This window comes from Ixodes scapularis, unplaced genomic scaffold (genome assembly GCF_016920785.2).
Source record: "Ixodes scapularis isolate PalLabHiFi unplaced genomic scaffold, ASM1692078v2 ptg001458l_1__unscaffolded, whole genome shotgun sequence".
Lineage (NCBI taxonomy): Eukaryota > Metazoa > Arthropoda > Arachnida > Ixodida > Ixodidae > Ixodes > Ixodes scapularis.
In genome coordinates this window covers 543,703-560,474 of record NW_024610152.1, presented here as the reverse complement: position 1 = coordinate 560,474, position 16,772 = coordinate 543,703, and the positions used below count along the sequence as shown (strand labels likewise).

The 16,772-nt window shown below is 44.3% G+C and overlaps 2 pseudogenes; both read right to left on the bottom strand.

Annotated features, from left to right (window-relative positions):
• Positions 1–779: 779 nt before the first annotated feature.
• On the bottom strand, positions 780–7,249 carry LOC120848582 (annotated as a pseudogene).
• A 58-nt stretch (positions 7,250–7,307) lies between these two features.
• LOC120848581 lies at positions 7,308–7,862 on the bottom strand (annotated as a pseudogene).
• Positions 7,863–16,772: the final 8,910 nt, after the last annotated feature.

Below are 16,772 nucleotides of genomic sequence, written 5' to 3'. Positions count from 1 at the left end.
CATCAGCATCAATTGCAGACAGTTTCTGCTCTGCTCTTACATTATTGCTTCCCACCTTGAGTGCTGTTGAGTCACATTTCAATGGAAGCCGGTACCGAGTACTGTGCGCAGTATGGCCAGCAATGTGCACAATGTCATACACAACATGTTCAACTCTCTGCACGACCAGCTGCCTTGCAAGTTCACAAACGTGCTCTGGCACCTGCCTTGGCTTTCCGAGAAGCTGCAGATCGCTTCGCTTTTCTTGTTTCTTCATAAAGAGGTACCCTTTAACCTTGTCCGAGGCCTTACTCCTTAGCTCGAATGACACCAACCTCAGGAGATGGCCCATGTTAGATTCATATGCAAAGCATGACAATGCCCACAGGGGGCCATGAACGATAACTGCCTTGGGGAGGTGTAGAAGTGTGTGCACGTTCGAACTCATCTGGGCTTTGCCATACAAACACTCTGTCATGACGGTAAACTCTATCAACTTCGACGTGCTGGCATCCACATCCTCCACTGTCACATTTATTTATTTATTTATTCAAGTTCCCTTAAAGGCCCTCGTTGAGGGCATTACATAAGGGGGGGTACATAACACAAGAGTATAAAACAGTAACAGCGACATATGCGAATACATGGGGTGCTGCAAAACAACGTGGCGTCGCCACGAGTAACGGCAATACACAAATTAGTCTGGGTACATGTGTCTTGCACAACAGATACTGTGCCAAAACAAAGAGTTCAAAGTGCTGGTAGTACAGCTCTGGCAGCACGTCCTTCAAGCACGGCACTCAGTAATCAAAAATCAAACACTGCCACGCAGCTGCCTTCCAGTATTTTCTTAGCTTGAGGGCTCGTTGCGGTTGGTTAAAGCATTGCAGAGGTTTCAAGGCACATAGTTATTCACTCACGATCAACTGACGTGTCAGGTCTCTGATGTAGTATTCCTCGCCGATGCCCCAGAACCACAGCTTAACAAACTGAGGAGCGATGCCAAGCAATGCGCAATGCATATAATCGGGGTTAAAACTCCACTAGATGTTGAACCCTGGCATGTTGAGAAGTGGCGAGGGTCCTTTCACACTACGAACCATGTGCTGTGTTGCTGCCGCTGCCGTCATGTCTGCCACCATTCCCAGCTCTGTCCGGTCTTCCATCATCCCTGCACTGACCGGGTACTTAATGCGTCCTGCTAGAATGAGAGTTAATAAGACTATTAGTACATTGAAGGTGTCACATTGGAATTGTATTACTTTTTCATTAATGCAAACTCCGGGGTGAAAGCATTATGAGCAGCCGTAGTACCTGTTTAATTGCAGGACATTCTGCATTGCAGCCCTCGCAGGAGCATCTGCACCACAGCTAACGCAATAAACCTATAAAAAAGGTGTCTACAGATCGCTATTTATCAACACAGTAACTAGTCATTAATGTCTTAAATGCTTAAACAAAAACCTGACACACTTATAGAGCCGAGAAAAAAATCGTAAGGGTGCAGGCGGGCTGGTGAATATTAACCATGTTGAATTAACCTGAGACTGGGGTAGAGAAGAAACATCAAACCGTAGAAGGGACAGAAAATAGACAGGACGACGTCTCAAACTCAGCTAACTCGTTTATTTAGTTCACCTCCTTATATAGCCTCAATGTCAAGGTCATCTCCATTAACACGAAAGGATGAAGTCTATACAGTTCAAGCGCCACAGTCTCCATCACACAATGCAAGAATGTGAACAACTTTTACAGGCAACACAATGCAAGAACGTTGACAACCTTTACAGGTCGACGCGATAAGGCAACATCCATCCACCTTCAAACTTGAATAAAGGCATATCTTCCTTTCTTATTCTAAGCACAGTTCATACTTTTGAATCATAACACGCCCTTTCCACATACAAAAAAAAAAAAAAAATTTGGCACGGTAGTTGGGCCAACACACTTAGAAAAACCAAACGAAACAAAACGTTTTACAGTTTTTGTAAAATCACAAGCATGGTCGACTTCAAACAACTCAAAACACAAAAGAAAAAAAAAAAAAAAAAAGATTATTACATTTTTAGAAAGATTTTCGAATTTCTTCCAAACTGTAGTAAAATATAAAAATTCAAAAGCACAAACACCAAGGAAAAGAAGAGGGGACAGACAGAGCACTTACTCCAACTGGAAGTTTAATGCATTCCCCGGAGAAGACATAAAAGAAGAATTAGGCATGTGAAGGTAAAGAAGAAAAATTATTGTTATAGTTTATAGATGCATTAAAACATTTAAACTAAATCTGACTTCACCCTTTGACACTAGCGAAAAAAGAATGTAATAAAAATTCAGAAGTATAAACAAAATCAGCAGGTCAAAGATAAGGTTAGAAAACATTAAAGCGACCTGCGTTAAGAAAAAAGGTCGGGGTATCTCATCTCTTTCTCGGACAGCGCTATTGATGGTGCGCTTATGCAAGCTCCCCCCAGAGACAAAATGGTTTTCGCTTCATAGAGTTCTCTGGATCTTTTTTAATGGTAATGCTTGAGGATCCTAGTCTCTTGGAATATGGGTGTGCAGTGGCAGTCCCGGACATGCATGGCGAGATGTCCTGATGGTGATGATTTCAGAGAAAGGTGATGCTCTCGAAGCCTCACGTTCACACAGCGCCCAGATTGTCCGACGTAGACTTTCCCACATGTGAATGGAATTTCGTACACTACGTTGATGTTGCAGTTGACGTACTTGTGCGTATGCTTGACGGTGCAGTTGTTGTTATTTTTATTTTGCGAATTAGTCTTAGGACACAATTTTTTGAGTTTGTTTGGAGCTGATAGTACCACTGGTACTTCATACTTTGAGGCTATCCATTTGAAGTTGTGGAAGTAGGGTATCACTGCCGGCCGCGTTTTCTTCTCGCAATTTTGTTTTCCTCTTCCCTTGGGAGTTGTCAGATATTCTGCTACATCAAACAATAATGAATTGGTGTATCCAGAATCCTGTAGCCTTTGCACTTGTGCTTCGAAACTACACTTAGCTGTGTGTACACAGGACTTGTGCCTGACTTATGCAGTTGCCTAGAGACTTTATCCACAGTCTCCTTTACTACTCTCTTTACATCGTTCCTCTCTTTGTGTACTATTTACGTCTCCGACCAGAGCGCCGTACAGTTGTTACATTCATCAATATGTTGCGATTTTCGAGTTTTGTGCATTATTCTTTACATTTCTTTTATGTTCACTTAAAGTTAACAGACTGACGAGGAAACGGGGGCCCTGGAGATCTTTTGATGTGCTACCGAAATCTCGGTTAGGCAGAGCCTCCTCTGCAGTGACTTGCCGTCAGATGGCGGGCACCTGGGCCAGAATATGAACTAGGGATGCCGCGAACTTTTTTCGAATCGAAGTTTCGATAATCGAATCAAGCGGTTCGAAAGGTTCGAAAGATTTCGATTTTTCGAATTGTCTACATCGTAAAATTCGACGGAAGTCGAATTTTGGAACTTGTTAAGCTTAGAAGTTTGACGCTTTTCGAACCGTCAAACTTATTACGCTAGAAAATTCGATATTTTTCGAACTTTCGAATTTATTGCGCTGCAAAGTTCGATGCTTGTCAAACTTCCGAACTTAACTGACCAAAAAAATCGATGAATTTCGAACTTTCGAACTTATTTATCAAGAGAATTCGGAAAGTTTCGAACTTTCGAATCCTGAAAAGAAAGTTCGACGTTCGTCGAACTTCGAAAGACCGGTGGACGGTTTCATTTGAATTCAAGTAGTGAGGTACATTCGTAATTTTTTTTTCTCGAACTTTTACACGCGGTGCTGCGTTCCTTACGAAAGACAATGCCGTTTGTTTCAATGTTCTGGCATGCTTAGTTTTAAAGAAATAAATTCTCGAAGGGGCGAGGAAGGACGACGGGTTTTTGACGATTATCGTTTGTGCCAGATTTGAAGCGCGCTGTAGCCGAAGCTATTTATGGTAGAGATGTTATACTTTTTTAAAGAATGACCTATGTATAGCCTAGGTAAGTGCCGTCTTAAGATGTGATTATTGTTATTCAACGTGAGTTTCGAAGAAATGTCCAAACATGTATCTACATGCAATTATGCCCCGAACTTGATATTTATTTTCGTCTAAGTTGTTTGAGGTATGCCATTTAAATTAACACCACGGACAGTAGATATCATTGCCATCTGCAGAATACAAAATAATATATTTATTGTTTTTTCACATAATTAACTCATGGGAGAAGATTTCTAATAGTGTTCAAGTTCAGCACGTCATTAAAAGAAAACATTTTTTTTTTTCGCTTCACGTTCCTGGGACGTGTTTCTTTTAGCCTGTACACATTTTGGTAAAAGAAACTTGTTTCGAAGTTCTGAACCTCTGAATATGCAAGAATACAACACTTCCGGCAAATTCTTGATAGTTTTTTTTTTCTCCAGCTTTTTATCCCCGCATTTATTCTTTTTTTTTTTTTTTACTATTGGCACAGGTATTTAGGTTGAAAAGACAGCTTTGAACTTCCGAACCACTAAGCATGTGACAAGTAGTGCCTTCTGACAACGAGTTTCTAACAATGACCACCTACGCAATCTTTTATGCAGTGAAGAGCAACAGTAGCTATACATATGCATAAATAATTTCAGATTAAAATTAGCTCGACCACGTCCTCTTTCCCCGTATTGTTTTCTTTAACAGTCCGAATATCTATAAGGGGGAAGGAAACTAACCCCCCCCCCCTTCCGCTACCCTCTTTCCCCCCGTTTTTCCTTTTCCGACGCCACTCGTATGGTAGAACGCTCCTCGACCTCGAGTTGTGTCGGTTTTTTACGAGGCGATTCCTCCGTCCCAGAAAATAAACCTCCAGGACAATTACAAACTTAACTTACTAAATGCCAGCGTCATTCGGGCGGCGTTAGATCGGATTACTACCAGCGTGCAAGGGGTGGCGAGGTAGTTTGCCAGGTCGCTACAAGGTTTTTCTGAGCCTCAACCTACTGGTCGCCCCTGGCAGTTTCGAACTGGATGAGTCTCGTAAAACAGTGTGTTCGTGTGATCATTACTGCGTGATGCAGGTTAAAGACCCCCCCCCCGGGCTGGCAGTCACAATTACTGATCTATGGTCACACGTCACTCTGCATTGCCAAATATTCCAGCACATCCGGGACACTCGTCGTCTCCTTTAATTGCCTGACCAACTTCGCAGAATCTAGATATCACACCCTAACTTTTCTAAACTTGATTTTGTGAAAACCAGTGAGTCGTGAAAACGTTATTTGAAACAAACTGTGGAGGAACTTGAAAACCGGACTTCGAACTTTGAAAACTTGAACTAGAAAGAAATTCAAAATCTTTGAAGTTTTTTTTGTTTTTTTTCGAATTTAGCGATAAAAGAGAATCGAAACCTTCGAACTTTTCTAACTTTTTGCAGAAAGAAATTCGAAATCTTCGAATTGTTCGAACTTCATGTCTATAAAAATTCGATGCGTTCGAAGTTTTCGAATTTTATTTCCAAAGAATTTCGAAATATTCGAATTTATCGAACCTGAAGTAAAAACATATTCGAAATATTCGAATCCGAAATTTTAGAAACCGTGAAAGCTTCGAACTTTTCGAATTCGAAACTCTACTGTGATCGAAAGTTGCGAATGTTTTTAATTCGAACCTCAGTCGGTACGAAAATGTCGAAAATTTTTCGAAATCGAACCTCAGTTCGCTTCGCAAATATCGAAAGCTTTCGAAATCGAACCTGGGGTGGTTCGCGACATTCCTAATATGAACCCGCCAATTGGGAATGTGAAGGCCAGTGCTCTGTGTTGTGACCGTAGGGGTCCGAGTGCGACCACATGGTCGCCAGGCAGGAAAGACACATCCACCCCGGGTGACAGCTCGCCAAAAACAGTGACTTTAATTGTTTATCAACCACAGGAGGAAACTCCGTCTCCGGTAGTACCACAGTACAGCACATATGGCGCCATCTGTCACCAGGTGTCCTCACTACACTCTGCATCGGAGCTTCTGAGACGGCTTAGCCCTAGCTGTTTCTGGTAACGCACTCCTGTAAAGAAGAGCGTCGTACGAGTTTGCTGAAACTCATGCCCTTGCCGGTTGAACGCGACGTGTAGGAAATGGAACCCTTGTTGTTATCTGAAAGGTGATGAGCGAAGGCGCTCACACACATGGTAAGGTGATGTGCACATGGGGTGGGGGAACGACCAAGCATGTGCTTCAGAGACAGAGAGAAGCAAAATAGCAGGGTCAAAGCTGGGGTTTAAAACTGCACTAGACGCTGAACACCTTTTCCACTCCCACCGGAGAGCTATAGCTTTGCCGTGGCTTTCTTTTAGATATGCTAGCAAAACAATGTTTGTGCTTTCATGGCACAAAATATGTACAGAGTTCATTTGTGCAACATTACCACGAAACAACAGAATGGAATTCGTGTTTCCACTGCAAAAGTGGACCAGCACAAAATAATTATAAAAGGACAAGTAAAATAAGTGCACGGACACTGCGCTGACTATTAACTGAAAGTTTGTCTTTTAAGCGAACCAGAAAATAAACACTGGATGCAGGGAGGAAAGAATCAAACAAGACACAAAAATACAACCCGATAGACAAGACTTCTACTACGTCGTATCTCTTTCACACGTGCTTGCCACTGTTCTTGATAAAATGGACTTTGTCATCCCCCAAGTGCACCGACGGTGCACTAACACATTTCCCTTTCCTTTTTGATAAAATAAAAAAGACCTCTTCAATCTCTCTGTTGGTCTTATTTTTGTTACGCACCAGGATCGTCAAGTCATTGAACAAAGGCACGCAGCCACACCTACTGTGCTGTGCCGCTAAGTGGCCAGCGGGGGGGAATGGAGAGCAAGGGAATGCTCTCTTGCCCTCACGTTCATGCACCTCCCTGTTTGTCCAATGTATACCTTACCACATGGTTTGTCCAATGTGTACCCTACCACATGTGAAGGGGATCTGGTACACAACCCCTAGTGCGCATTGGACAAAAGGTGTGCGGTGGTTAACATCACAATGGAAATCACTGGTACTCCCTCGGTTCACAGCAGAGCACAATCGTGACAACTTCTGGGGTGCTGAAAACACCACTGGCACGTTATACTTGTAAGCCACTCGCTTAACCTGATGAGAAAGGGCATGGACGTAAGGCACCACCATCAGTCTGGTTGTCGGTCCACTGTCCTGGGAGGTGCACACAACCTGCAAGTGGAGAGCTGAAAGTGCGGAATAATGTGCCTCGACACTGTACCTGCATAGTCATACTCCGGCTCGTCACCAATCATCTTTTCCAATGGCCGCACCACCGCCTCATTTTAGACATGTTGTGGCCAGTGTTCTTTGCCATTAAATCGCACAGAGTTCGTCAAGAGAGGCTCAGCATTGGGGGCTGGCTTGGATGCCTTCTGCGCATTTTTGGAGCTTGGCCATCCTCTCTTCTTTTCAATTGGCTTGTTGGAGAGTACCATGCTGAGAGCAATGTCCGTCTGGAATTCCAGCTTGTCCTTGATGCTCGTGGAAGGCCTTTCGTGGTCACATCCTTCAGATACTGCAGCCAGGAGTTTGCAGCAGCAAAAGAGGCAAAATGTGAGATTACTCTCGCAGGCCATTTCTTCGTCTTGGCATGAATAGGATAAAGGGACATGATGAAGACCAGCTTCTCCAGACCACCCATGTACTTAATGTACTCCAAAATTGTTCGGGGGCGCTTAATCTCAATGTGATCTTTGTGGAGGCACTCCACCTTCCTACGTGTCTGGGTCCACACCAACTTGCGTAGACACTACATTCACCAGGTTGTTGTCCTTCCATCGGATCAGCACCACATCCCCATCTCCAGTCACCTTGGTGCCTACTGCCCCCCCCTTCATCTTTCCTCATCTCTTTTTCTTCCTTCAGCTTATAGCCACTCATCCTGCTTGATCTGATAGTTCCTGTGGCTAGGATGACTATCTCCTTTATCTCCCTCAGAAGTGGAACTGAGGTGAAATAATTTTCAAAAAAAACATTGAGGTTCTTGTGATGTGGAAAGTTATTAACAAGTCTCATCACTCACAACAGACCTGCCGAGTCCAAGATGAGACTGCTAAGGGTCGATGCCGGTGCCCTTTTCCTGGTAGATTTCAAAGTCATGTGCCAAGCCATCACTGCTGCATCGAATGAAGATCTTAATGCCAACAGGGTTTGGCGTGCTTTTAATTACTTGTTTGGCAGCACCCCTCCCTGTGAAAGGCAGCATCTGCTCATCAGTACTAGTGTGCTCAAGTACCTCCAGCTCCTGGCACCGTGTTCTAACTGCCTTCAGAATAGGCCTCAACTTCCAGAACTTGTCTGCGCCTGACGGATCTCTTGTTGCATTCTGGTGTGGGATGTGCAGAGCACTATGAATCTTAAAAAATCTGCTGACAGACATTAAGTCCGTGATAGCTGGGATGCGGGTACCAACCTGCCAACACATCTGCACCCTTGGAAATTTCAAAACTCCCATGTACATGAGAATGTTGAAGAACATCTTGAGTTCATCAACTGAGCAAGAGAGTTAAACTCCCGTCTTTTGAAGGACATAGATTTTTTAAACCTTGTAAGGTCTTCAAAGTCTATATCCGTGAAGTACCGCATAAAGTATTGCAGTGGCTCGTCCGGAGTTGAACCACCAAGCGGCTAGTAGGTACACCGTGTGTCCACCAGGTAGAACGGTCTAGTGGAACAAGTCACAACAGGCTTCTTTTTGTTTTGGTGAGTGGTTCAATGGTAGGCGGTTTCTCGTCAGTTCCGACATCATCCTCATTCCCAGTCGGGCTCCTAAAAGGGCCATGCTCTCCATCTGTACCGGCTACCTAAAATTTTATTTTAGATAAGACAAAAGAAGAGAACTAAACAGAACAAAAATGTACATTTAGTACACACCACGTTAGTTGTGTCCCCTCCGGTGACTTCGTTGACTTCATCATTGGAGAGCTTGGATGTAAAATTTTTGTTTCTTTTAAATTAGATATATCTGTTCACCAGTGGGGAATTCAACAAAAAATATTAACTCCAACCTGGATAACATAATACGAGTACTGTGGACTCTGAAGTCGCTATCTATTTTTGTAACTTTTAGCTTTTGCAGTATGTAATATACATATTTAGCATGAAGATTAGTTAGTGCAATATCGGAAAATAACCATGCTATTGAGTCACGCTGCTGCCAGTGTTTCTTTTTACTGTGCCTTGGTTTGGGTAAGTTTTTCGGAGTTGGATCAATTTTACTACGTTGCGATGAGGAGACAGTGCCTCTTCTAGTTACGATCCAGAAGCTGTTCGTTGGCAAGACAACTGAAACAAGAAAAACAAATTATTCCCATATATCTGCCACAAGTGGAACAAATGGGTCTAACCGAGCAACGCAGTAGTGTGCATGCTATTAGATGCTTTCTCAATAGTGTGGGTTCACCCGTCAAAAGGCTAATATTAAACTTCTGGCTAAATAATCTTCTGTTGAAACATAGTAGACTGCAACTCCAACAAACAACCCACACCACGACACAGACGGCATCGGCCGCTGCGACACTCTTTTACTGATGAAGGCTAGTGACTCTCACGAGACTTTCCGATCACCCTCCACCCTTACCTAAGACATATAGGGACTGGGCAGCTCCTCGATTAACCTTCAGATTATTCAAGTGATGCTTTACGTGCAATATATATTTTCGCTGTTTAGTCGCAATCTTGTGCTGGAAAAAGTTAGGAACAAGTAAAAAAATGCCTGCTTTAAAAACTAGTAAAAAAATGTTGGTTTTAATGTCTTTCATGCAATATGACCGGTGAAAAATCAACTAACGGATTTATCAATTGATTAGTCTATTAAAGTGCAGCGATCAGTTGTGTTAATTTTTTAACAAACCATAGCTCAATCAACATTCAATATTTTATGAATGTTATGGTTTGTGGGAGATATAAAAAAAGTATGTGGGACCAGCAGACAAACCACAACACTACGAATATGGAAGTTTCCGACACAACCTTTAGTAGGAAGAAACGGCAACAAAACAGCTAGCGTTTAATGAGGAGGGCTCAGCTCAGCTGGAAACGGGCTTGCATCGTTGAGATCCATGCTTCTGAACGTGCGCCTACAGCAGACGACGCACGGCGGTATCCCTGCTTTTGCATGTTTCCAATTTCGGCTGCATGGTGGCGACACGGTTTGATCTCAAGGCGAATAATTCACAGGCACAAACCAAAAGAAAGATGATTTTATCCCCAAACAGTGTCCTTGGAACACACTGTGTATGCTCGGAAGAACGTCATTGAATTTTAATAATCCACTCATTTCTATACAAATGGACCCATTTACAAATTCAGCGCCATCTACCAGAACGGTGGCAAAGCTTTGCAGGTGGGCGCGGCGCGGCGTGCGTCCGCCATAAGCATGTATGGTCGCATCGGCGCTTGCTCAACGTGCGCTACACCACCGACACCACTGCCACCACTGCGGCTACAGAAGGTGTTGCGCGGCTGATACTTCGCCACACGCTGCTTCTGCAATGCCTTTTCATTGCTGTGTGCCGCTGTGTAAGCAAAAAGGACTCAAGGATGCCTCTGGAAACAAGGTGAGCCCACTTAAACCTACGACCCGCTGGGCCGCTGCGCTCGCGGTTCAGCGGTGCACGCTCGCGACCGCTGCGACAATCGAAATGGATGAGATCCCGCCAGATACTGTCGAAAAATATGCAAATGTTGAACTTACCCCCGAGGCAACGTTGCTGTTTCCAGCGAGCTTGGCTCCAGGTAGCTTTTCGTTAAAAACTTGTAACTACGCCGTCGGTTTCTGTCACTCGCCTTGCGTGCGGCATAATACTCGTCAATTTTTTCATTCGTTAACAAGTCTGAAATGGGCGACAAACGTCTGGTCCACGAGACTGTTAGACTGCCAGCAGCAGCAGAGCTCGTACTCGCGATGCCGTACATGCTTATAACGGCGTTTTCGGCGTCTCCTTCGTACAATGTGGCCAGCTGCACTTTTGAGCACCGTCAAGATGACGGTGATGATAACTATTGAAGTGGCCAGACTGAATTTCGGAAAGGGTCTAATATTGGTGCATTTGGCATCTATGATCACTTATTTACATAAATAATTGCCAAACTTTTGTCTTTTGAAATAATTTTTGCAACGTTGGTATTAATAATGCAAGACCACTTACTTAGTCCACCGTAAAACAAGGAGGCGTTCCACTACGTTGGGAAAGTGAAGGGTGTTGTTTGCTTTTGGAAATGACATTTCCCGAGCCATGATCGTGAGCAGTTTCGCCATGCCAGCTGAGCAGGAGAATCGGGGGACCCTCACTAGAGCGCTTCCCATTTCCGCCGCAGGAGGGCGAGCGTCGAGCTGGAGGCGCGAATAATGCTGAAGTTTCGGCGCTGCCAATTTTCTTTTGTAAATAAAAAAAAAGATACTGCTGTCGTCATGTTTTTTTTGCTGCGAAAACCAGCTAGCTACCGTAATATCCCGAGAGATACCCCACCCCCGAAAGATAACTCGCCCCCTATTTTTGGCATGATCTGTTATTTTTTTCAAAAACACCGAAAGGGAGCTTATTAGTCATTGCAGGACCCTGTCCAATGGTGAGCTCAGCAGAAATGGTGTTACTTAACCACGGTGGGAGATTAGTGGACATTGTCGAATGTAAAGGACATTCGTCTTTGGTTTATCGCCAGTCCCTGCGATTATAAGTTTCACAGGCTACAGAATTTAAAACTAGCATTTTTTTTACTTTTCTTGATTGCACACCAAAAGTAAGCCCACTGCTTATTTTGACTGATTTGCTTTCGATTTTAGGTGGGCTATCTCTCGGGATATTGCGATGGCATGTTTTCAAAGAATCAAAAGATTCATAAAATCAAAAGAAGAAAACCTCCCCAAAAAAACACCGGTTGTAAAAAAAAAAACAGCTTTTAAAGGGTTAATTTTCATTAGGAGGCCCCAAGGGCACAGGAGGCACCGGGGGCATCTGTGAACACTTTTGGGCCTTAAAGGGCAATTCTTCTCGCTTAGGAAGTTTGAAAGATGACAGCAGGCTTTGTCAATCGATTGGTCATTGGGGACAGCGGTCTTCCTCTTCTTCACATATCGAAATAAGCCAGCTGCAAAAATAGAAGAGACAATCTCATCAAACACAGGAAATCCTAAATCTTTTTGGAATTATATTTACGAAACAAGACGGTCTCAAAAGGGCCAAACAATTTTTTCACTGAATAAAATAAGGGGAACAAAAATAAAGAACATCTGAAGATAGCAGGCATCTATGGAGGCTTGAGCTTCATTATTAGCCTAGTGACTATTTTCTGGATACAGGATTGTACAGTTTGAGTGACATGAAAAAGCCATGCTTTCTTAATTACATGCAGTCATGTGGTGGGCACCGTCAAAGATTATCAAATGCATGACGCTGGCTCAACTTCCTGCACACTTTTCAGTGCATTGATTTTGAGTCTGGCAACGAAAGGCAAAAGTTGAATATCTCAAATATTTTAGATGAATATCTTAAAGGGCAACTCCAGCCAAAACTCAAAATTAAATAAATTACTGGTATCACTGTAGTGACACAAAATACTACCCCAGCCAAAGTATTATGTCGTGGGGACGCCGCATTCTCAACTAATGCCGATAATAAAAATGCGACCCGCCGCGAGCCGCTGTTCCTTAGCGGGCGGCCAGCGGGTTGCCGATCGCTAAAGCAACATTGGGCCGTGACGTCAGTATCGTTCTCTTTTTTTTTCCCTCCGGTCCGGGCGTTGCGCGGAGTGCGCTTCTTTGAGGCGCTACCACCGCTACTTCGGCTTGTGATTGGCGTGTTTAGCCGTTGCTTTTATTTGTAGCCCGTGTAGCATCGGTATAGCCTTTTGTTTATTTGCTTGTGAGGACTTCATAACTCGTTTTAGCGAGCAACTCGGTGCGCCCAAGACTGCCCAGCTGTTCCTCGAAAGATGCCGAGTACAATTTGTAGCGCTGTGGGCTGCTCACACAACCCGCTGCGCAACTTGGAGGTGCTTTTTCACGAGTTTCCAATGGACCGGAAATTGGAGAAGGTGTGGGTGAACGCTGTTCGACGAGTGGACTTTGGACTTCGGCTTTTACGCGCCCGAGGAAAAAAAGAATGAAAAAACAGACGTGTACAGCCCAGCACACGTGTGTTTGGGCGCCGCGGCCCACGCCGGAGAGCCTCAAACCTTCGTGTCTGGGACTGACCTGCAGCAAAAAAGCGAGAGGGCCCCCAGTACTGTACGTCACTGGCAGCGCGGCGTAGAGCAACGCCGCTCCATCCACGGAGCCCCGATGACAATTTAGGCCTAGCGACGAGTACGGAAGACCATACGCACGGCGACAGCCGCCGAGCACGGCACCAAACGAGTTCACTCGTTTTCCAGTCACTAGCGACGAATACGGCATAGCGTACGCACGGCGGCGGCCACCGAGTACGGCACCGAACGAGTTCACGGGTTTTTCAGTCACTAGCTTTTGGGTATACGCACTAACTCTTACTACATATACTGGATAACTACCATGTATACAGAATTAAAATAAAATCAGCTTACCTGTTATCTTTAGACGGCTAGCGCAACAGAGTTAAGTGCCGCTCGGCCTGCATACTCGTTGAACGAGAACGATCCTGACGTCACGTTCACATTGCGGCTGATTTCCAGTGTTGCCGGGGCCTCGAGCAGCTAATTTCGATTTTGTTGGCCGCGCCCCAAACAAAACTTTGAGGCATCATATCTTTAAAACTACGCACAATAACGAGAAAAAAATTACACCTTGCAATTCAGGGACGCTGACTGCACTAAAAACTCATAATCCCAAAATCGAAAGTATGGACCGGAGTTGCCCTTTAAACCTCGTCATCTTTTTGCGAATTGCCTAAATTGGATTTGCCTTTAATAATGGCTCCCTTTAATACTGCAATTGCAACATGGCCCATTACACTATTAATTAAAAAGTTAATTATGGCAGTTACTTAATCAACATATTGCAACGGTTATGCAACAGTCCAAATTCTGCTGAGCCCTAAAGACTGCAACTTCGTATATACCGTATTTGCACGAATATAATGCGACCACAAATGTTGTTGCGAATGAACGGGCGAGGAAACAAAGAATAACTGGCGAAACTGAAACGTTTAATGGGGCCCAACTTGTGCCTAAAAATAAAAAGGAAACAAAAGATAACAGTAGAGCGTCGTGGGCGTCGAAGTCGGCGAAAGAGCAGAGTCGAACGCTGGGGCGAAAACTGACTCGACAATGTCGCGGGCGGCTTCTTATCTAGAGTGTGTCACTATTTCGAAAATTAGATGGAGAAGGTTTGAGCGTAGCGCGCTTGGGGCAAGAATGAACACGCACTTTCTAGAACAACAAAAGGAGGGATAAACGATAGAAGTTATGTCCGCAGCAAGAATAAACGAGAACCTTCTACAAGTCTGTGACCTTGCGCGCGGCAATATTATGACATTATTACTGTTGAAGGCTGGCTGCGCGTGCCAGGGCCACCCTTTTCTTGTACCATGTTATGTCAGTGCAAGGCATCTACAGTTGAACCTCGATTTAGCGAAGTCAACGGGACCCCCTAATTATTTCGTTAAATCTGGAACTTCGTAAGGTCGAGAAAGACAATCTTCGGGATAGGCTGCGCGGGGAATCCGAATTTGTTCGTTAAATCGGGAAACTTGTAAAATCTGGTTTCGTTAAATTGAGGTTCAACTGTATTATCGCCTCCTACTTATCACATATATTTTAGTGAAACAACCCTTTCTTTATTGTTCTAATGGTAACATACCTATTTTCACCATTTTGGCAGGTGTTTTGTGTTTTGATGCTCCTGCCATGACTGTCATGCAAGAGACAACCGAGGTAGAACCTCGTTGATACGTTTTGCAAGAAACGTGAGAAAAAAAACATGACTCGGAGAAACGTATGATCGAGACGTGACATTTCTAGGCAGTAGAGGAAAACAAAAGTCGCAAGTGCAGTTGAACAACTCTTAATACTGGTCCCTCACTTCTCGGAAACATCCGTCAGCTTTTGCTGGTGCGCACCTTGACTTTTTGGCAGGAAGAGTTCCTTCTGCAGCGTCTGCAGGCCTCCCTCAGCTGCAGGGTTGTCTTTTGCGTCAAAGTAGCTCTGCAGCACATCCAGTGCAGCAATCGCCTGAGCAAAAGTGGCTCCTGGAAGCGTTTCTGGCTCATCCTCATCATCGTCGTGCTCATCTCCCAAAACTTGTCACTGTTGCAACTTTGCCACGATGTCAGCAACGGTTTGGGGCTCACACGTTGGGACGTCGTCGTGTACAACGAAATCGCTGAACACCAGCTCCATGCCGGCAGACCGGAGCTCCTCACCCGTGTCGTCGTCACTCATGCAAGGGTCGGGGTCACCGCTCACACAGTGCTTGGGGCTCCTCCACTTCTGGCGAACGGTGAAAGCCGCACTTCCTGAAACAGCTCTCAATGGTTTCGCTGGTCACACTCTCCCACGATGTGTTCAGGTAATGCATAGAATCAAGCAACATGAGGTTGCTCTGCTTTTCTCCTTAGGACATGTGAGCCAGGAAGTGTCGTACGATGCACTTCCTGTAGAGGTGCTTCACATTCTTGATGATGCCGGCATCTAGAGGCTGCAGGTGACTCGTCGTGTTCGCCGGCAGGAAGACTACTATGAGGTTGCACAGAAATGATATGTCTTTCGGATCAGCTGAACAGTTATCCAAAAAGGGAAGTCCCTTTCGGTCTTTGCTCCCCAGTTGCCTGTAGAGGTATCACAGAAACACTTCGAAGTGCACAAGGAAGCCGAGCAAGGTTTTTTAGGCATGTCGGGTTTTGCCATTTCCCGATCATCCAGGCTTGATCATGTCCGGGCCATCTTCATTGCAGCACAGCTTGACAGTTACTCGTTCCTTGCGTTCTTTGTGCAACAGCAACAAAGAAGAACAAAATCTGGTGAATGTGTAAACAACATAGAGAAAGAAGACAAAATGCTGCACCAAGTCTGCGCCGAGAGAGGTACATTTTTTTGTGTACTTTCGTGTATCTTGTGTGGATCGTTCTTGTGTGCGCTGTAAATTAAAAGAATGAATAGCCAACTCGCCCAAGCATTCATTATAAGAAATCTAGCTTGCTTTAAAGCAAAGGATCAATTCAACTGTATATTTGACACTAAAAACGTACCGTTACATCTACTACCTGTTTCAAAATTATACAATTGTAAATGCTTATAAGTAATCACTTTCTTGAGGCACGTAACATAGCACGTATGTGCCAGGGTGTCGAACTTTTATCCCTATGCCACCTTTGTTTGGTATAACAAGTTTCTTGTCAAGTTACGGTGGTGGCCCAGTACCTGTGTGCCCAAAATGAGCACCTCGCACAGCCAGGGGGTCAGCACAGCTGACCCCCCCAAAAAAGCAAAATTCCTATTGATTGAAGCATGCAATTTCATTTTAGTTTATAACTCAATATTTAAAAATCACTTGTCTCAATTAAACTTGCCACACTCTTTCTTTGAGCAATGTTCTCACTGGCCTAATCAATATAATAGTCCAAGCAGTCTTAGTTTCCAGAGGATAAGCAAGAATCAGCTGATTGCTCTCATTAAGTGAAGCCGCTGATTTTATTTTTTTCAATAAAACAAGTTTCACACCAGCTCCATGTCTTTTAGCTCCATCGCCCTCATCCGGTAGGCGATCTGGAGCACGACTGGGTTTAGGATGCCACCGAAAAAGTTGGCGTGATCGGAGATGCAGCGGTTACCAG